This window comes from Pogoniulus pusillus, chromosome 15 (assembly GCF_015220805.1).
Source record: "Pogoniulus pusillus isolate bPogPus1 chromosome 15, bPogPus1.pri, whole genome shotgun sequence".
NCBI lineage: Eukaryota > Metazoa > Chordata > Aves > Piciformes > Lybiidae > Pogoniulus > Pogoniulus pusillus.
The window spans coordinates 10,527,407-10,548,235 of record NC_087278.1 but is presented as its reverse complement, the minus strand read 5'-3'; the positions used below and the strand labels follow the sequence as shown (position 1 = coordinate 10,548,235).

The 20,829-nt window shown below is 44.8% G+C and overlaps 1 long non-coding RNA gene across 1 annotated transcript; it reads right to left on the bottom strand.

The window, feature by feature from the left end:
* Positions 1–19,015: 19,015 nt before the first annotated feature.
* On the bottom strand, positions 19,016–20,597 carry LOC135181891 (uncharacterized). The gene is made up of 2 exons (XR_010305009.1): positions 20,422–20,597; positions 19,016–20,260 (listed from the first exon to the last, which is right to left on the bottom strand). It is a non-coding gene; the product is annotated as an uncharacterized LOC135181891 (long non-coding RNA).
* Between the last annotated feature and the right edge of the window lie 232 nt (positions 20,598–20,829).

Sequence of the window (20,829 nt, the reverse complement as noted above, 5' to 3'; positions counted from 1 at the left end):
CAGGTCACTCATTCCTCTTCTTCTCATGCACTCAGATCTAGTCTTTGGGGATCTGAACCAGCACAGCCCACTGGTTTACACAAGGCCAGCCTGAGCCAAGTCATCTCTCCTCCAAACAAAGCTGGTCCTCCAAACAAATCAAGAAACAAGGCCTCAAGGGTTGACCAGTGTGGCCACTGGCACAACAGGATTTTTCCATAAAGTCTTACCCCTGAGTGGGCCTGGCACTTGGCCACTTCTGGTCTCTCCTGAATCTGAGTCCTGAGAGCATTTTGGGTTTTATTCTTATTTCCCCAAACCAAATTTATTTTGCAGTGAGTCTGCTTTTGAGATTTCCTGCTTGACAGAATAAGGGAGCTGGCTTGTTAAAAAGTCCAGATGGGGAGGGTAAGCTGCAGAGCATCTCCTTTATCTGTACTTCAGGCACAGAAAGGAGAGTGCCACCACAGGGCACGCTCATTATTCTGTTAGGAGCAACTCCAATTGGCAAATGCTAATGTCTTGCTTCTGATCATGAAATACCTGCACATACATCAAGATTTCAGCACCTGCAGTCATCATTCAGAATTATTTTAAGAGCATTTTGTGCAAACACGTGTCACTGCATGTGTACCATCCACAAATCATTTGGGGTGACCTTCATGCAAGAGCTCAACATTCACAGACAGCCAAGGGACCTCTCAACCGCACTGCTGTTTTCAGCCCTGATTTCTTCAGGCTCAAAAACAGGAACTGTTTGCAGGAAGAAGCATCAGAGAAGACAAATGTAAACAATCACAGGACATTTCACTTTCCATGAGATAAAGTCCTCAGTCTGTGAAAATGGGTTCAAATTTAGAAATGTTTTCATCCCTTCCTGACTAAAGGATCAGGAAAAGTATAGCCTGATCAATGGGCTGCTTGGAAAACTTTGCCTCTGAGTTTCTCATGTTCTCAAAAGGTAGTCACTCTGCATACATGGGGGTGATCCTCTTTGCAGCTGAACATCTCTTTCTCCCTGCTTTTCACATCTACTTATTGCTTTAACACTGAGAATCTGGCTAGAGCTGTCAAATGGCCTGCGTGTCATGCAGTCCCCTTTGTAACATAGCTCCCACACATGTACCCATCTATTTGTCTGTATTAATTTTGCTCTCTTTCTCCTGGAGCCAGAAAAGGAGGAAAGCAGAAAGAACCACCTGTGACAGATCCCAGTGATACTGCTTGATAAAAAATTCTCCTAGATCATAGAAATGGGTGAGAAGAACAGAGAGAAAATCAACTTTGGCAGCATCAGAGCTGGATCTGTCCCCTGAGGTATCGGTGCCACAGTACTAAAGGTCCTGTCTCTAACACAGTATTTCATACACCTGCCAAGCATGCTGATTTGAATGTACTCATCTCCCACTTTCTGTCACCACCTATCATGGTTCATCACAGCCACTGCTGCATTATTAATAATCCTTCTTCTGTGTGTGTATGTTTGCAGCCCAGATGGAAAAGAGCTCCACCTGATCAACAGCAATCTTGGTGGAGGGCACCACCTGGGGATTTGGGGAAAATCCACGAGAAGTCTGCCCTGCTATGTCAGTCTGAGGAACAGTCCATTGCTAGTTAAAGCATCCTTTCCAGCTGGCCATGCACAATACAGGTGAGGAAGTATCACACACAGTATCACAGTATCACAGTATTATTAGGATTGGAAGAGACCTCACAGATCATCAAGTCCAACCCTTTACCACAGAGCTCAAGGCTAGACCATGGCACCAAGTGCCACGTCCAACCTTGCCTTGAACAGCTCCAGGGACAGCGACTCCACCACCTCCCCGGGCAGCCCATTCCAGTGTCCAATGACTCTCTCAGTGAAGAACTTTCTCCTCACCTCCAGCCTAAATCTCCCCTGGCATAGCTTGAGGCTGTGTCCTCTCGTTCTGGTGCTGGCCACCTGAGAGAAGAGAGCAACCTCCTCCTGGCCACAACCACCCCTCAGGTAGTTATAGACAGCAATAAGGTCACCCCTGAGCCTCCTCTTCTCCAGGCTAAACAATCCCAGCTCCCTCAGCCTCTCCTCGTAGGGCTGTGCTCAAGGCCTCTCCCCAGCCTCGTCGCCCTTCTCTGAACACACTCAAGCATCTCAATGTCCCTCCTAAACTGGGGGCCCCAGAACTGAACACAGTACTCAAGGTGTGGTCTAACCAGTGCAGAGTAGAGGGGCAGAATGACCTCCCTGCTCCTGCTGACCACACCATTCCTGATGAAAGAGTGAGGGGATGAGAATCATAGAATCATAGAATGGTTTGGGTTGAAAGGGACCTCTAAAGGTCATCCAGTCCAGCTCCCTCTGCAGTAAGCAGGGATAACCTCGACTAGATCAGTTTGCCCAGATCCCTGTCATGCCTCACCTGGAATATCTCTAGGGATGGGGCCTCACCTAGTTCCCTGGACAACCTGTTCCAGTATTCCACTACCCTCGTGGTAAAGAACTTACTCCTAACTCCCAATCTAAATCTACACTTCTCTAGTTTGGATCATTGCCCCTCATCCTGTCGCTACAGGCCTTTGGAAACAGTCCATCCATGCTTCTTGTAGGCCCCCTTCAGGTCCTGGAAAGTTGTGAATGAGGCCTCTCCTAAAGCCTTCTCTTCTCCAGGTTGAACAACCCCAGCTCCCTCTGCCTGTCCTGGTGGGAGAGGTGCTCCAACCCCCTGGCCATTTTTGTGTCCCTCTTCTGAAGAGGGTTTACAGTTGAAATGGCACTTACCAGTATGTAAAGGTTATGAAGCTGAATGGGACTTTTACCCCAAAACTCTGCAGGAAACCAGACAGATAATAATTTTGCCAGGGCAAAGTGGTCACTTGGAGAACATCCCACAAGATTTTACTGAGCTGGCAGTATTGTCAATAGGATGGCATTATCCCATCATTTCTGACTGGTGAGGTGTGAAAACTTCTGTCTGGTGGCAAAGCAAAACAGTAAAGAACCTCAGCTCTTAGTCATGTCAGAAAAAGACTAGACTAGCCAAAAGACCACTGGCATGCAAAGAGTAAAAGAAATGTTAGGGGCACTGCTGTGTAATTCCTGCTTTAGCAAATACTGGACAAGTGCATTAAGGTTCCTGTGCTTCCTTTAACACTGGGAATGTTTCCATTATTGTTTCCAGTGCTAATAAACCCCTCTAGTCCATGAACCAACCACATACATTCTACAGAATCATAGATTCATAGAATCAACCAACCAGGTTGGAAGAGACCTCCAAGCTCATCCAGTCCAACCTAGCACCCAGCCCTGTCCAGTCAACTAGACCATGGCACTAAGTGCTTCATCCAGGCTTTGCTTGAACACCTCCAGGGATGGCAACTCCACCACCTCCCTGGGCAGCCCATTCCAATGCCAATCACTCTCTCTGGGAAGAACTTCCTCCTAACATCCAGCCTAGACCTCCCCCAGCACAACTTGAGACTGTGTCCCCTTGTTCTGTTGCTGGCTGCCTGGGAGACGAGACCAACCCCCACCTGGCTACAGTGTCCCTTCAGGTAGATGTAGACAGCAACGAGGTCATGCCTGAGCCTCCTCTTCTCCAGGCTAAACAACCCCAGCCTCTACAGCCTCTCCTCTTCCTGGGGTTGAATAACCCCAATATTTCTCTGAAGACAGAACTGCAAACAAACCTGAATCCCACCTTCAAAAAACATGAAAGCACAGCAAACATTTTACTCTGTGTGAGGTATCTACAGCACATTGAAAGGCTGCAGTTTTATCTTTAGGGCCCAGCTGTCGAAATGGTGAGTTCTTCATCCTTGGCAGAATTGCCCTGGGAGCCATGTCACAACAGATTTGCAGTTTTACCTGTCCTTTGTTCACTCTGTTCCCAAGCAGATGGTGTTTCATGGCCAATGAATAATGAAACCATGTCTTCCCAAAGAACAAAACATGACGTTTCCCACCTTGCTTAAGAAAAGACAAAGCCAAGATAAATGTGAGAGCTGAATCCATGCTTCAGCTCTGATCCCAGCTACTCTGAAGAGCACTCCAGAGCCATATGCTGGATTTGGCACGTATTTATTTCTTTGACAGAGGGCTCATCTTGTCAGTCTGACAGTAATGTTTGATTATTGCAACCGTTTCACAAACCAGCACATACATCACTAATATCCCTCTCATCCATGTCTTGTGCTGTTTCCCATTCTGCACCCACCCTTCCACCCTAACTGAATTATTGGCTTCAGAAACACCATCCCACTGCCTCTGCAACCATCTTCTGCTCTGGCAGCTTCCTATAGTGTAAGGTTGGCAGTGGCAGAACGGAGTGCTGGCATCTCTGTTCTTGTTGCAACACTCTGTCCCAGCTGCATCAGAGGAAAGGCAAGAGAATAGTAAATACATAAATAATAGTGCCTAAGATAACCATGGACTCTCACAAATAGGCTCTGACTGGTGGAACTGCATTGTTAAAGAAGGGCTGTCCCCTACCAAACCCCCTCGCTCCTCTGCTGTAGTTGATAGCCCTGAAGCAGAGGTTGCACCAATTCAGGGCTTACAGTAGCTGTAAAGGTGATTTTTTTGGGGTGAAATTGCCATGCTAGAATCATAGAATGCCAGGGGTTGGAAGGGATCTCCAGAGATTCATAGAGTCCAACACCCTGCAAAGCAGGACACATTTAGAGCAATATGGAGAGTTTTGAAGATGTCTATAGAGGAGACTCCACAAGCTCTCTGCTCTCTTTAAACTCATTCCATCTGCCTGCTGCACTCTGACCAGGACATGTCCTTTCTGCCTCAGGAGCAGGACTTCTGAGGTTTTACCCCAAATCATGTGATCCAATATGTGCCATTTTTTGCCTTGCCTCAGGTAGCTATAAATGTTGCAAAGGCTTATGAAATTAGCCTGGTCTCTTTAAAATCCAACCACGGCCTTTGCCTCCATGACCTTGGGGAGAGGAACAATCCATCCCATGCATAAACTACAAGCAGCATTTTTTAAAGACAAAAGATTTCTTTCTATCAGCTCTAAATCTGCTGCCCTTTAATTTCAGTGAGTGACCCCTTGTTCCCATGTTGCAGGACAGAGTTAAAAAACAAAAGGCAAGAAAGGAAGGAGCAATCAATTTCACTTTCCATCTTTAATCATTGTGAATGTCTCACACAAGTATCCCTCTAACTAGTCATCATTTCTGGCTAAATAGTCCCTGTGATCTCTCATCATCTATAAATTCAATGACATTTCTATCTCCATTGACCTTCTCTGGCCCTTTCAATATCTCCTACATTTTTCTTCACCTGACAAACAACAATTTCTGACCCACCATTAGCTTGCCCATCCTTTCTGTCCTCTGGAAGGGAGCCTGCTGCATTACTCAGCCAAACTATTGCTTTCCTTCTCCTTATTTAAAAGAAGAAAACCTTGTTGTCTAAGCAAAGTCTTTTATTTTAGTCAGATTGTCAGTGTGAGAACAAGTCAGTAAAATCTCTACATAAGAAAGCCTTCAAAGTGACTTACCTCCTCATTCCTACTACTAACATGCATGCAGAGCTGGAACCTGATATTGCTGTTGACAAGCCTGGAGAGAACAATGAGAGAAGTAAACATTGCTATGGGATCAACTTTCTTTGGAAGATAGGTGTAGTTTACCTCTTTTGAGCTTATTGGCCCTTAAAACAAGCTTTAGTTTTGGGGTCAGGCACAATATGGGTCAGGTAAAACACAGGACCTGAGATTGTCAGCTCATTGCTCTGTATATTCTCATGCCTCGTTTTCCTTTCCTATAAAACAGTCAATGATGGCAGCATCCTATTTTGAAAAAAAGCATTGATGGCTGCTAATGAAGAGCTCCAGGCAAGAGCTGTTACCTCACTGACTTTTCTTTAGCTTCAGACCAGAGGGTATATGGAAGAGCCACATCTCCAGAACACTGCATCTGCCCATTCCCATGGCACATGGCTGCCTGGCAGAAAAGGATCTGGGGGTTGTAATAGACAGGCAGCTGAATATGAACCAGCAGTGTGCCCAGGTGGCCAAGAAGGCCATTGGCATCCTGGCCAGCAAGAGTAGGGAGGTGATTGTCTCCTTGTACTTGGCTTTGGTGAGGCACACCTCGAGTATTGAGCTCAGTTTTGCGCATTGCAATACGAGAGAGATGTGGAGGTGCTGGAGAGGGTCTAGGAGGGCAGCGAAGCTGGGGAAGGGCTTGGAGAATAAATCCTATCAGGAGTGACTGAGGGAGTTGGGGATGGTTAGTTTGAGGAAGAGGAGCCTGAGGGGAGACCTCACTGCTCTCTACAACTACCTGAAGGAAGTTGTGGAGAGGCTTCTGCTGGTCTCTTCTCACAGGTAATTGGAGGTAGAACAATGGGGGATGGCCTCAAGCTGAGGCTAGGGAGGTTTAGATTGGAAATTAGGAAAAAGTCTTTCACAGAGAGAGGGGTCAGGCACAGGAATGAGCTGCCCAGGGAAGTGGTTGAGTCAGTCACCCTGGACGTGTTTAAAGGTCTTTTGGATGTGGTGCTTAGGGATATGGTTTAGGGTGAATCTTGTAGAGTAGGGTTATAGGTTGGACTTGGTGGTCCTGAGGGCCTTTTCCAATCTGGATGTTGCTGTGATTCTGTGAAAGCAAGAACATGTTCTCCACCCAGACCTACTCCCTGTTGTCTTCCAGCATGTAGCCCAAAGCATTGTCCAGGCCACCTGTCTGCTAGAGGAACACAACCTTTGTAAGCTCAGCCTTCTCCCTTTTCTCCCCAGGCTTTGTTCGGCAAGAAAACATCACATGTTGAAGTCACAGAGTGTCAGCACTGACTGTGGAGGAAGGCACCTACAGAAACAAATCAGCATCATTCACATGCCACAGCTGCTTTTGCAAGCCCTCTGCAAACCTGCGCAGTGCTGCAACAGCAGACTTGTTCCTTCTTTTGAAATCTGCTGCAGAGCCCTGGCAGCAAGGCTGGTTTGGTTTTTTTTTTCATTCCCATGAATCCTGAGATGCTGAAAAGCAGCTAGAGGCTTCTGTCAATCCTTCACTTTCGTCTCCTTGCTAAAGCTTCATGCTTCCCACGATACTACTGCACTAACACTCAAACTAGCCCACTTTAGTTCCTGCTGCCAGGCCACCACAGGACAGCTCTCTTGTAGTGCAAGGATGGAATGTGAAGAGAAAGTTTCTTTTCTATGCCTGACACTCAGAAAAGTGGCTGAAAGAAATTGTTATCATATGCTGTGCTGGCAGAGGTCAGGAAGAGTGACCTGGTGGAAATCCAGCACCATATCGTCTTAGTTCTGTGAACCAGTGCCCCTGAGTACAAAATAACTCACTGTAGAGCAACATTACAGTGGAGTACATGCTACATGGGTACCTCTGCTGATATCTGCCTGTCTTTCTTTTGCTATTTATATCTGTAATAGTCCTGGAGAGAGAAATTAATTGCAGCCTGTCTCTCTATCCAGAGATTGTGTTCATATTACAACCCCCTGAAAGCGCAACTCAAGCAGTTTCTGATTATCAGTGAAAGCTGGACTACAAGCTACTTAATTAATCTCTCCCTCTCTCCCTCTTTTTGAGTGATGATTTTTTGATGTTTATGGAGGGAAAAAATAAAAGAGAGGATGAAGAAGAAAGCAGCAGTGAGAGCTTGAAAGCAGAAAACCATTTTCTTCCATTCAAAAGATAATTGCAAAGGAGAAGCTGGAGGTAGAAGATGGCAGGAGATTTCGGACACCATGTGTGGCATTTCTCCTTCTCTAGAACAATGACAGAAGTTGGACAATAAAATCTGTGCATTTCACTTGTGCAGTTCTTCACTTCCCCAAGGCCCTCTGGGTATTTTAGTTCATCTTCCACTTGCTGGAAAAAAAAAAAAAGAAAGAGAGACATTTTGATCCAGATTTTGTAAGGAAACAGAATTCACAAAAGCATGTTCTTTGTGCAGAGGTGGTGACGGACATGTGTCTGTTCATTCAGTTGTCTGCCTTTCCTGTCCTCACTCCCTTGAGCTCACTATATAACTTCAGTTGAATTTCACTGGCGTGACTGGAATAAATGAAAGGTTTGCATTAAAAAAAAAAGAGGGTGTCTGGGGAGAGGACAGAATCTCTGCATCCCAAATGGGGATGGAAAGTCCACAGGCTGAACTCATAATTAGACTCAAGCCTTAAAAATGTCCCAACTACAGGAAAAGTTTCAATTGGACTGACAATCAATCAAGAGACAAAAATGTATTGAAACCAAGCCTTGTTAGTTCTATTCACCATCAACTATTCACTTCTTTCCTTCTGTATCTCTTACAGACTCTCAGATTCCTCTTGGGCCATCAACGGTGTCCCTTCCAGGCACCAACTCCCCTCCCTTTTTTCTGTCCTAATTGGAGAAGGGGGATGGGGAGGGAGAGAATTACCATTTCTGCCCTAACCACATCCACTTGTGCCTCTGGCTGCTTAGGCAGAGCAGAGGCTCCATTTTCCATGTTTCTCTTGTAATTACATGAAAGGAGGAAACTATCTTTTTGCTCCCACCTTCCTCTAAACTGTCCTTAAGGGAAAGGATAATAATTTTCTATCTCACAGGTGACTTCCCTCTTATAGATTGCTACTAATCTCCTTATACACAAGGACGAAGCCTTGTCAATGTCCAAGGACAGAAATGGAGACCATTAAGGGCCACTTATGGACTCCACAGCCAGCATAAAGGAAGAGAAGCATCACCACCACCACACAGCTGAGAATGCCAGCAAAGGCAGCAGTCCTTGAACCCCACCTAACCACCAAGCTTGTAAACATTAAGCAACACAGTCAAGCAGAGACTCCCTGTTTCTGAGCAGTGCCAACAGCCAGGGGAAGCTGCTTAAGACTGCTGGGGTGACTAAGTAGGTTAGTGTAAGCTATGGCACGGTCTCTTGCTGGAAGATTCACCACCTGACTGCTTGCTTTGGAGGGGAAGCATACAACGGAGTGCCCCCTAAGGAGGTTCTTGTACAAAATCCCTGCTCAGCGCCCAGGTAAGCAGCTTGTACCTGAAGGCAGATATTCTGAGTTACTTCCTCTCCCTTAGGGGTTATGGAGGGATCTGAGCAGTTCATTCTCAGAAGAAAGCAAGGAGGATTTTCTCCTCCTAAGAATGCATGGGAACTCTGAAGGAGGTTGGGTGCTTCCTATTGTATACTTGTCTGATGTCTAAGCCAGCAAGAGCTGTGCAGCTATAGCTAAGGGAAATTCATCCTCCACTTTTGGAAGGGACAGGTGTTAGTAAAGCAGGAAGTCTAATGGTTTCTGTTAAAATAGTGCAGATAGGACCTACATGAGATCATGGCTTCACTGCGAGGTGGGTTAGGAAGAAAACAAGCACATTGGGAAGACCACTTGGGAAAAGCAAAGATTTCTCACTAGCAGCATTTCCTAGCAGATTGCCTACAAGAGTAAATCAAGAGACCCACAGGCATGTCATAAAAAAAACAGAAGCATCAGTATTATAAGCCATCTCCTCAGCTGATGGAAAATTCATTGGACCTCCACTTTCTTATAGAAGTAAGCCTAATAAAACCACTAAGCTCTAGGTCACTTGTCTTCACATGAGTGGCTTCTGAACAGGCTGACTGTGATACCACACAACCTTTGTCTAGCCAAGCTAGACAAAGAGAGTCATAGATTTTTATTTCTCAGCAAGTCAGTGAACAAAAGCTGTCTGAGTGGTGGACAGAGACTCTTGAAAACAGCTGAAAAACAGTTCTCCAGAGTGAGCTCAACTCTCACAGAGCTGAGAGGACCCAAAAGGAAGAGACAACTTAGGACATTTTAACCCTAAGACCTTGACTGGAACTTACCACTCTGCAAAGCACAAACCTCAAGGACACAGTGCTGCATTGCTGCTCACGTGTCCTGGTGCCTTTCCTCCTGCCTCATTCTATCCCCCACCTCATAGAGAATCCTCATTTAAGCACAGGAACAAAGTCTCAGCACATTTGTCTGTCCTGCCCTGTTGAACTAAGAGGAAAACTGCAAAAAAGCAGCATCAAGAAAGGAGAAAAGCAAGGGTAGGAGGCATCTACTTAGAAAAAGTAGCTAAGATCCAGAAGGCTAAGTTGGCAGCTGCCAAAAAGGAACAAGTAGTGTGTGGCACTGCAGTGAAAGTGTACTCAGCTTTTCTCACAGACATTTTTGACAGATGTGTTCAATACCCCACGCCTCACTTAATTTGGCTTCCCCATCACCTGTTAGCAAGAGATCCTGACTCACGCAAGCACAAGCAGATGGGCACCTTTTGGTGTCTTCTGGTGTTTTTCACCCAACCCTGGGAGTCAGAGGCCAGACAGACTTCTGAGAAGAGAAACCAAAAGGAGGAGGCCATACCACAGTTTCTTAGCTGCTCAGCTGAACCACAAGCTGCCTTACCTTGAAACGCAGCTTGCCACACTGCAGCCATTCATTCCAAGAGTAAATGACATCAGGCACGGAAGGCAAAGCTGACATCTATAAAAAGCAAACGCTGTGGTGAATGCTCCCTCAGCAGTGTTACTGGGTGAGACAACAAGGGCTACCCAAGCAGAGTGAGAAACATAATGGGATAAAATCATTCATGTATCACTCATCCTCTTTAAGCTGACATGGAAGAACAATCCATATTTCTTCTCTGATCCCACCTCGAGGTGGCAACCAGGAGGAAGAAAGCATCTTCTTTTAAGCAATGTAATCTGATAAGGACTACAGGAATGCAATAAACATGAAGCCACACGGTGAGCTTTTTAGAGCCTGCTTTTCAGAGCAGAACGGCACTTGAAGGCAAACCTCACGGAGTTCCACAGACCTGACAATGCAGCTATTTGAATGCAATGTGTGATGTTGTCTGCAAGCTGCAGCACGGCTCACTAGGGCCGTATGTGTCACGTTTGAATGAATTACACTGCACTGCTAACTGACTCCTAATTTTTTATCAGATGAGTGGTCAAATAAAGTAAAATCCAGCTTTATATACGATTACTAACAAAACTAATGTCATGAGCTAGCCTACACATTCAGTTGGATTGAAGCGAACACAATTCAGCCCCACGATTAAAGCTTTTAGAGTTCAAAACTTTATTTAACCATGTTTCCTGGGAAGCCCTTGCTTGCACATCAATAATAAACTTATACTGAGGCCCTCGAGGAGCAGCAATTAGGCTTTAACTCACAGACAATGTTTTTTTTTGTTTTTCTTTTTGGTACATATTGTACACTGAGAAGTCTTCAACTTGCCATGCATGTTACTCCTTCACATTTCAACAGTCACTTCTCCAGTGGCACTCTTCACTCTCTGTCTAGTGTTGCTTTTTGTTTCCCACAGCCACCCTGCATCCTATTTTATAAGGTACTGTGGCTTAGACCTGTCACCTTGTACCATGTACTACAAGATTTCTCTTCTTTCCTGCAAGGCTGTTGACCTGTCAGTGCTGTCTGCTTGACTATATGAATTTGGAAAGACTTCCAGGTGCACTGAGGTACAGAAAACATCAGAAAATTTGTCTGTGCTCTCTTTTTAATTATGTGCAAGATATCAGATCCTCAAAGCTATGCACCCTCTGATATCCACTGCAATGGGTGGTATTTAAGATGCTAAAGCCCAATAAGTATCAGAAACATGATCCTTTTGTACTCTTAAAATGTCTTTTTTAGTCATGATTTGGGCTACCAGACTCTGTCCTAGACTCTCACCTATTACAAATCAATGTCCTGCTGCTTTGCACAATTGAAGACCTGTGCCAATGAATCAGCAGCTTGTTTCTCTTAAACTCTCAGGCAGAATGAGGAGTCTACACTGAATCTTGCCTGCACCTTTCATAAAGCTTTGAAATATGAAACCAAAAGTCCTCCTAAATTCAACACTTCCCTTGTCTCCTCTTTTCCCTTTGAGTAGAGCAGGGACATAATACAGCATAGTCCAGTTGCAGGAAGAGTTTGTGGCTAGCTGCTGGGTAAGTCTCCAATAGCAGCAAATTAAAGGGTCCAGAGCCTGAAGCACAGAAAATTATTTTGGCTTTTGAACATGGTCCAGCTTTGTTTTACCAACAACAATATTTGCTAAGCTCACATCTGAAGCAGTAGAGGTATCAACAAAGTAGCTCAAATCACTTGTTTAATCCCAAGGCACTGACACAAATAAAGCTGAGGATGCACCACAGAGATACCAGCCTGTGAGCTTGAGTTTGCTCTTAGGTCTGGCTTTTCCCACTGTTCACATTGTGAGACTTCAGATGGGACTCACATGGAAGCTTTGCATATGTTAGATGAATTTACCGTGCCTTAGGGGGAACACATAAAGGCAGCTTGTGGAGCTGAGGGTGTTGTCAATCTTCCCCCAAGCTGCTCCTCCACAGCAGCATAGACCTCAGCAATTTCCACATACACAGGAGGAGAGGATGTGGTGCTACTTGCAGCTGCTCAGGGGAAAGTGCATTGATGGCCTCCAAGTGGTGGGAAGTATGGGCCAAGATGGGCTTAGAAACAGACTATCATGGGAATCTTCACAGTCCACATGAGGGTTACCTCACCTGTTAACCTTAAAAAACTGGTGATGACACTGAGCCAGTGGGATCAGTGTGGTCTAAAATATGATTGAGGCTTTTTTTTGCTCATATGAGATCCTTCTGGACCAGCATGATCTGGAGCCAGAAAGTTGGCAGACAGGTACTTCTCATGTTTCTTGTCACTCAGAGGCATTATCAGATATGCCAGACCTTGATATTTCTGAGTTACACCTCTCTCTTTCTGACTTGGTTGATGCAGCTCAGTTCTCAGTTACCTCATCCCCTGTTTTATTCAAACCTGGTGGTATCTGCTCAGCAGTGACAGTATTCCTAATGATGCTCTGTTCTCAGCTATTTTTAATCCTGAGCAGAGATTGCCACAAACAATTGCTAGCACTTTCCTCACTTTCCTTTTCCCTGCAAACCCAGGTTATCTTGCAACAGAAAAATGTTCCACCTCAATTTGAGGATCAACATCTTGTCATAAAGGGAGTAACAAAGCAGCTCCCAAGGCCCCAGTTCAGCAGTCTGTCTCTGATCAGCAAAGCATTTAAGCATATGTTTACCTGTAGGCTGATTATATGCCTTGGACTTTCCAGAGCCATGCTTTTTTGCCTCTTGTTTATGGACCCCTAGAGACTCGTGAACTATTTCTAAGGGGGCCTGAAAGCTTCTTAAAGCAAAGCAAACTTCCCACCAAGAAGCTTGTTTACTAGGGAGAAGGTCCAGACTCCTGCTCAGGAAATGAAGAGACCAAGAACCACTGCCTGAGAGCAAAACAGGTCTGGCTGAGCCAGGCAATGGGAATGACATGGGGGATGCAATCTCACCCAAAGGGCAGAGGATCCAACATCTCTAGGAGTGTCTCTGTGGCATGTTGCAAAGCAATGACAACTTGTTCTGGAGCAAATTTGACAGAACATAACTAGCTCTGGACCAAACATGAGGCAGTTATGGTGAGCAAAGGGCTGAGTCTGAGCTAAGACACTATGCAGAGAGATGAGTCTTCAGTTTGGGACTTGCATCATCTGTTACAGAGCAAAAACAGAGAGTCTTGTAGAGAGAGGTTGACAGGTTGGATGGGTGCACAGAGGCCAATGGGATGAGATTTAACAAGGCTAAGTGCAGGGTCCTACACTTTGGCCACAACAACTCCAAGCAGCACTGCAGGCTGGGGACAGAGTGGCTGAGAGCAGCCAGGAAGAAAGTGACCTGGGGGTATTGGTAGATAGTAGCTGAACAGAAGTGTGCCCAAGAGGGCAGGAGAGCCAATGGCATCCTGGCCTGTGTCAGGAACAGTGTGGCCAGTAGGACAAGGGAGGTTATTCTTCCCCTGTACTCAACATTGGTCAGACCACACCTTGAGTACTGTGTCCAGTTCTGGGCCACTCAATTCCAGAGAGATGTTGAGACACTGGAATGTGTCCAGAGAAGGGCAACAAGTCTGGTGAGGGGCCTGGAGCACAGCCCTGTGAGAAGAGGCTGAGGGAGCTGGGGGTGTGCAGCCTGGAGAAGAGGAGGCTCAGGGTGACCTTGTTGCTATCTACAACTACCTGAAGGGAGGCTGTAGCCAGGTGGGGATTGGTCTCTTCTGCCAGACAGCCAGCAACAGAAGAAGGGGACACAGTCTCAAGTTGTGCTGGGGGGGATGTAGGCTGGATGTTAGGAGGAAGTTCTTCCCAGAGAGAGTGATTGGCATTGGAATGGGCTGCCCAGGGAGGTGGTGGAGTCACCATCCCTGGAGGTGTTCAAGCAAAGACTGGATGAGGCACTTAGTGCCATGGTCAAGTTGATTGGCTAGGGCTGGGTGATAGGTTGGATTGGATGATCTTGGAGGTCTCTCCCAACCTGGTTGATTCTACTATTCTATGACCGGTGTCACTGATGTCTGCCTGCAGACTGAAATCTCTGGAAATAGTGCTGCTTCCTATATTCTCTGCCATTTATGACCTTCTCATTTTTGCCAGGGCAAAGCTGTATTAGGTCCTTTTCTCACAATGCTGACCATGGGAAAGCACCTGATTTCATCTTGCTTCCTTCTCCTGCACAACCCTAGCAAAATAAAGAAGCCTGCAAGCAGTGAGCTAACCTGGACCCATCCAATCTTACTAAGTAAACCTCCCATGCCTGCCCTTTATCGATCCATCTACAAATGTGCATATGAAAGCAGGTAACTCTTGCTGAGATTTACTAAAAATATGTCTAACTCACCTTGCCTTTTACTGGCCATTCAAATTGCTTTCAGAAATCTATTATGTGCATTATCATTTTTATTTTCAGCGCAAAGGGGATTTTTTTTTTCCCAGTCAGTCAAGTTACAGTCTACTTTTATAGAATAAATTGCTATAAATTGAGTTAGCAGCAGCATAAACAGAGGTAATAGATCCCTGTCTCTGTAGTGGCAGCTGACAGCATTATGGAAATGTAGGATGTCTATTTCTGAGTTTATTCTGATGCTGATGAGTTTGCACTGATGTTCGTCTCTCTCATTTCTCATTTTATCACCTCTAATGCAGTGATTTTCCCTTTGCAAGCGTCTCCTTCCTGAGGTTTGATTTAGTCAAGTAAATCCTAAAGGCTATTTGAAAAATGAGCTAGGGGAAAATACTTAGAGTTGGCATCATGGGTAACACTTAGCCTTTTGTTTGAATAACAAACTTTGCTTTCCAAATAATGAAAGTTGCTGCTATCGAATGTACTCAGTCCAATAAAAGTATAATCCATTTTCCCCTTAAAATATGCTCATAATAAAAGACAGCATGCATTTTTGCTTTAAGTCCATTTCAAGCTTTCAATCCCTGCTGGAGGACAGCATGGAGAAAGTTAAGTAGGAGGAAGAATGAGGAAGTGAAAGTTTGCAGCCCTCAATGCGTGAGTGCCTGGATGCACAAACAGTCCAAATGGTCTCTTCTGTTCTGCTTATTACCTTTACACAGTTCTGGCCACGTAAAGAAGGCTTTAAAAACAGGTGGAATTACACCAGTTTGGAGCATTCTTTTCACCACCACACTGTACTAGGGACACCTGTGGGAATAAGAACTAAGTCCTTATGAAAGTTTCCAGATGCAACAACCCCTACTACCAGTGAAAACAAACATTTTTTTTTAGTTGGTAATTTCACAGGTTACATAGGAGATGACCTTATCACAGAGTCATACAATCATAGAATGTCAGGGGCTGGAAGGGACTGCAAAAGTTCATCCAATTCACCCCCCCTGCCAGAGCAGGATCTCCTCTACCAGATCATGCAGGAATGCATCCAGATAGGTTTTGAATATCTCCAGAGAAGGGAGACTCCACAACCTCCCTGGGTAGCTTGTTCCAGCGTTCTGTCACCCTCACAGGGAAAAAAATCCTCCTCATGTTTAGATGAAACTTCCTATGCCTGAACTTCCACCCATTTCCCCTTGTCCTGTCATCAGGCATCACCAAGCAGAGCCTGGCTCCAGCCTCATGGCACTCGCTCTTTACATATGTGCAAACATTGATGAGGTCACTTCTCAGTCTCCTCTTCTCCAAGCTGAAGAGCCCCAGCTCCCTCAGGCTCTCCCTGTAAGAGAAATGTTCTGTTCCCTTAATCATCTTTGTGGCTCTTCCAGCAGTTCTACGTCCCTCTTGAACTAGGGGTGCCAGAACTGGGCACAGTACTCCAGATGTGGGCTCACCAGGGCAGAGTAGAGGGGCAGAAAAACCTCTCTTGATCTGCTAGCCACATCCCTTCCAATACACCCCAGAGTGGCATTGGCCCTCCTGGCCATGAGTGAACATCGCTGGCTCATGGTCAACCTCCCAGCAACTAGGTCCCCCAAATCTTTTTCCCCATCACTGCCTTCCAACAAATAGTCCCAAAGCTCTCCTGATCCCTGGGTGCAAGACTCTATACATGTCCTTGCTGAGTTTCATTGTATTTCACCCTGCCCAACCCTCCAGCCTGTCCAAGTCTTGCTGAATAGCAGCACAGCCTTCTGGTGTGTCAGCCACTCTACCCCCTTTGGTGTCATCAGCAAACTTGCTGACAGTGCACTCTGTGCCCTCATATTGAACAGAACTGGTCCCAGCATTGACCCCTGTGGGACCCCACTAGTCACAGCCTTCCATCTAGACTCCATCTCATTGACCATAAGAGTCTCTATCTGGGAACATGTTTGACAACCCTGAGTTTAGAAGCCTCTCTCTGCCTTTTGCTAAGCACAGAAGGATGGTTTTATTTTGTAAGAGTCTGGTAGAGGTGGCTTTGAAATCTATGACAAGAGCCACATCCTTTCAAGCAGACTTGAGAATAATTGCCCTGCTCCATTTCCAGACCTAGAAGTCCATTGAAGGAAGCTCTTCTAAGAGGAATAAAGGTGTGGGTTGGGTTGTTTTGCATTTTCTGTCAAAAGAAGCTCGTCAGGGGAATCATAATGACTTTTCCCCCTTCCCTAGAGCTTGGTTTGTCATTGAAGCAGGAAGAGAAGGATCTATTAGACCCACAGGCAGCAGATCTTGACTACCAAAGGAAACTTGTTCCTCGTTTTGGCACTGGCATCTGAATGATTACTAAAAGCTGCTCATGTTTGGTGGGGTTTCTCGGGAAAGCAGGTAAAACAGTGACCCTGCTGGCCAGGCTACTTTCCTATCTGTCAGCCCATCTGCCAGGCTGCTTTTGGAGCTTCAGTGTCTAATGGTTGTAGCTGGGAAACTGTCTGGGGATTATTCCTTTTTATGGGAAATTCCAGATTTGAGAAACCTGAGGATTGTTCCAGACTCATCATTACTTTGATTTATGTAATCTGTCAGGGTATTTCTCTCCTCTTAGCATTTGCTTTTAGCATTTTATTGAGGAAAATCAAATACGAGGGTAGAACAATGACAAATAGTGCCATTACTATTAGTAACGAAAAATAGTGCCATAACTATTAGCCAATTTCATCCTTCAGCCATGGAGTCAACTTCTGATGGTTCCAGAGAAATTTTCTCTGCTCTCACCCAAAGCTAAATTATTTACCTTGCATTACCTCAGCAGTACATCACATACCATGAAAATGCAGCCATTAGCATGTGCATACACCAGCATCTGCAAGTTACAAATTGGGGCAATTCTGCAGCAAAACAAGGAATCTGGGAGAAAAAGTGGAGAATTATCCCATAAAACCCAGCCTTCGTGAAGGCACCAAATGGAGAACATAAGTCCCTTGCTGAGGAAGAGGCAAGTACTTGCTCATTAAGTATAGCTGCCTTTGCAAACCCTGCAAAGTTGGGAGCTGAGGCTACGATGAGCGCCCCAGAAAATGCAGCTGCGACCAGTTCAGGATAAGGAGGCCAGAAATGACTCTGCTGCCATCTGGTGATGTTGCAGTCATTTGAGCTTAAAGAATGATGCTGTAAATCTCGACAGGTAGCACTAGCTTAACAGCACAAGATAATACACACATAAAGTGTTAACTTAGCTGTGGTAAAGAGAGGAATACAATGAAAAATGTGTTCACAACATAATGAAGATAATATTGTGTAGATCCATGTTCAGCCCAAAAGATATCACTGAGACATTACTGCTGGCAGAGACTGTCTGAGAAATGTTGCACTGATATTTATGTGATCATTTGTCTCCCAGGTGATTTTTGACAAGTACTCAGAATCCAGACTTGTCTTCTGTTCTGGAATATCTCTGCTTTCCAGAACGGCAGAGTTTAGATAAAAGCACATTTGCAGCTACAGGAATTATCCTGGAGTTAACACAGAAATTTACAATCCTGTTTAGGGCTGTGCTCCTGGACTCCAGGAAACATGAAAGCAGGGATTTCCACTGCATCCTTTTGTTTTTCTTCTCCACTAAACTCTCCTTTCTTATTTCACAAAAGACAGTGATTAGTAGTCACACTTTCTCCTGCACTCTACCTTATATGGTATATGTGTCCCATGTCTTCTTGTCTTCATCTTTTCTTGTCTTTCATCTTTTTTCTTTACATTCCTAGACTCACCCTGGTGGTCTGACTCGACTACTTTTTCCTCCTCTTCTGGAGGTGATCTAAACTAAACTGAAAACTCCTGCTGAAGGCATAGGATTAATTTGTATAATAGCACTGCAATATCCCACATCCCACACTTGGTGCATTTTGCTTCTCCCTTAACCAGTGATTTTGTCCATCCACAGAAACTATTCATCTGCTGAATGTGCTGAAAACATGCAAATGCACTTAATAGAAAAGGAAGAATGACTGTTGCTTTCTCCCTTGTTTGATCTTAGATGCTGTCCTCATCCTCCCACCTATCAGAGTTTATAATTTAGCAGTGCTATTTCCAGGACAAATGCATCTAACGAGTCCTAAATTTCAGCTCGGTAATAGGATTGCTAAATCCAAATATAGAATGATCCAAATAAATACAAAGAGGTTTTTGCCCAGCCTCGCTCATTTTACTAAAGCACTGCTGTGGGGGTGCTTTGAGTTGTGCTAATTTGCAAATTTCTTGGTAATAATCATCTTTTCTTCAGGTTCCCTCAACTGGAAACTAATGCATTTCAAGGAGGAAAATGTGAAGAAAACAGCAACAACCGAAATAGACTCAGTGGGGGAGGTTTTCAGATTTGCTTTTTATTTGGTCATTTGTTTCTTCAGAAAAAGTAAGCAGCTCAACTAAATAAAAAAGAAAACTCCTTGCTTATGAAATCTAGCAGACAATACAATGCTCTCTCAAGTGAAGTGGTAAAAGCTTCCATTACCTGAGACGTTTAACCGTGAATTGAATTTAGGACCATAAAGCATCTCATTCTTCCTGTGTTTCACATGCAGTGCAAATACTCAATAGCCTTACCAGGCTGGTACTGTTAAAAAGAGAAATGAGTTATGAATGGGATGTACACTGATACAATCTCTCTATGTAAGTACACTAAGTGTTGCATCCTTCGTAGAAATGAACAACAGGGTAGAGGGCTGTCTTCTTTTTGACTCCCCAAGTCTGAAACTTTAACTACAAACTACCCCTTTTCCCCCTCACCAAAATGAATGCAGGGCACACAGACCTCTGTCTTATTTGGGACTTGAACGTCTTGGAAGAACAACCTATTCTCTGCACCATGTACAACTGACCAGCACACAGCCTGAGCACATGGTGAGGATCTGAAGATCACTGGGAGGCTGGTCAAAACTACTTCTCAGACTGTCACAGCTTCAGCATCTCTAGACAACACTGAAAACCCTTAAATTCCACCTGGACATTATATAAAGGAAAAAAATAAGAAATTTCAGCTACCATTGCATGGTTGCAGTGAGCTATGAGCTAATGTAGCTTCCATTCTGATTCATCTCAGAGCACTGCAGCTTCTTCTGTAGGTTTCTTATGTGGCTGGCTCAGAAAATACTCTAACTGCAAGCTCACCCCATGTTTTTACTTATGCTTCAGAGCAACACTGTCTTCATACAAAAAAAATTCAAGCTCAGCTTTATGACTCCTTTGCTTGGTACAAAGTATAGATAAATTACATTTTATGGAAGCCTTTCATTCCCACATTTTCCCAGCATTAGATCAGTCGTGGAACATACTGCATACTTCACAGTTAGATAACTCTCTTGTACCCTGCATATTTATTTCAGCTTGGGGCACAGTGAGAGGTGAGTTTTTTTTAAGCAATTTTGTTAACAAACACTAGAGCAATCACATAAAAAAGTCATTGTATCCCTGATAGGCTATATTTACTCCAAGGTCAAGGACTCGAGGACTAGTTGCTTGGTGGATGGCTCCATGTAGTACATTTTCTTTTGAGTGATGATTCCCAAAAAGCCTCAGCACTCCAAAGTCTTTCCACCATGATATGTGTCCCTACACACATAAGCCAAAAGACCAGGATAAATATCCTTTCTCTAATAAATGTTCTAACCATCTCCCACATGCCTAGTTCTGTAATTTCACCCTGTACTCCATTTGCAAATGTCACAATATACAATTATTTTTTATTTAAGACAATTAAAACCAGTACTCACTGAAATATAAACTCAGCATCCTCTCAAACAGATGTGGGACTAGCAGGCAGCTGAGCAGTTGATGGAGATTGGTACACAAGTGCATGCTCAGCATCCACTGACACCTTGAATATCAGGAGAAAAATGGGTGTAGGGAGGAAAAGAGAGAAAGATGGTACAGCCCTGCAGTAGCTAGGGCATGCTGGAGAAAGCAAACAAGATGAAGGTCAGCTCCAGGTTTCACATGATCAGCATCCCAAAGCCTCCAGCATGACGGTGGTGGCCCACCCAGTATGGCAGTATCACAAAGTGCTACCTACCTGAAACAAGTGTCCCCCTCCACATCGCATGTGCTGCAATCATGGAGTAAGCCTAGAGACCAGCAGGCTCTGTCCTGGTCCCCAAAAGGCTGTGATCAAGCTGTGTATG